Source organism: Limulus polyphemus, unplaced genomic scaffold (genome assembly GCF_000517525.1).
Source record: "Limulus polyphemus unplaced genomic scaffold, Limulus_polyphemus-2.1.2 Scaffold4534, whole genome shotgun sequence".
Taxonomy (NCBI): domain Eukaryota; kingdom Metazoa; phylum Arthropoda; class Merostomata; order Xiphosura; family Limulidae; genus Limulus; species Limulus polyphemus.
This window is the reverse complement of record NW_013670144.1, coordinates 77,599-79,012: the sequence shown is the minus strand read 5'-3', so window position 1 is coordinate 79,012 and position 1,414 is coordinate 77,599. Positions and strand designations below refer to the sequence as shown.

The 1,414-nt window shown below is 38.2% G+C and overlaps 1 protein-coding gene across 1 annotated transcript in view; it reads left to right on the top strand.

Annotated features, from left to right (window-relative positions):
- The window catches only part of LOC106471313 (potassium voltage-gated channel protein eag-like), a 20,419-nt gene that overhangs the window by 5,706 nt on the left and 13,299 nt on the right, over positions 1 to 1,414 (top strand). The gene's annotated exons all lie outside the window — the stretch shown is intronic.

Genomic DNA, 1,414 nt, shown 5'->3' with positions numbered 1-1,414 from the left:
TCACAAATTTGCATAGATCCTTAACTTTAAGTGACATCGAGTTCCAAACCTACAATTAAACAGACCAAAGCTCAAAATTATATGGAGCTGATATCGAATAACTTGACAGACAGGGAGTCGAACTGAATTAGCGGGTTGAAGACTGCTTCTGGCACCAATTTGTTGTAGGCTGCTTCTGACACAATTTTGTTACAGGTCGGTTCTAACAATAATTTTTTTTAGATCGTTTCTGACACCACTTTGTTATGAGTCGACTTTGTTCCGATGGAGTTATCCTCATTATTATATCAATAACACATAATAAAATAAGGTTGTTTTTCTTACTGGCACTACTTTACTTTCTTTCTCGCCTCTTTCGGTTTATCCATTCGCTCTCACATCTCCCAGTCTCCTTCTTTTTTTTTTTAGCTGCGGCATAGCGGCTCACAGAAATGGCTCTTCGTTTGTTTGTTGTTTTTTCTCAAGTACAAACTTTTAGTTCATAGCTCTGTTATCTCTTGGCAGATTTGGGATATGATTACAGTTTTGGACTCAGGAGGTTCAATTGATTTATTTGACCACGCCCAAGGTCTCATAGATTAATTTACTCTGATCCTGCCTAAATTAATTTCAATTTGAGGGTAGGCTGGTAACGATCCTGATGAGTAATAAAATCGAATCGGGTATACGCGCGCCCCAATCTTGGTATTGCTAGCGCACAATAAAAGCGAAAAAAAGGTATCATAACTTAATCTACTCTAACCCTGCTTAAAAGAATTTCAAGTGCCACGGCTATTAAGGATTCCCTCTTGTTTTCGCTTGACTCCTCTCTTTAATATTTCTTTCTCAAACTCTCACCAACAAATCATTTGCTGTCCGACATTGCACACCTGCTTTCCGAAATTAGGATTATAATGCTCATAATCATAGGGAGCTCTGTAAATTTATAGTGTTCAAACAAGAATAGTGGCAGATCCTTCCAATGATTTTCTAATCACTTAGTGCTGTAACTCCCTAATCCTTTAGGAGCTGATCAAAATTCGACTGCTTTCTCAACTCTCTCAATTAATCCTTCTTTCCACATTTACTGTTAAGGATTCAAACCAGAAAGTTAACGAATTCTTACTCTCTCATTTGTATACCTGGAAATTCATACACACCAGTTTTTAACCTTACCTGGATGGATCTTTATCTCCATATTTATATACAATATACATTAGTTTTAATCAGGTCATAGGCTTAATAACTCATACACGAGAGGGTGTCCGTATTTCAGTGCCCACTCACTGGTCTGTAATGTGCTGTAAAATGAAACTCATGTAATAACAGACTCCATAGCAGATGTTTTCTGTTGGGCCCGGCATGGTTCGTATCCCCGTCACACCAAACATGCTCGCCCTTTCAACCATGGGGGTGTTATAATGTGACGGTCAAT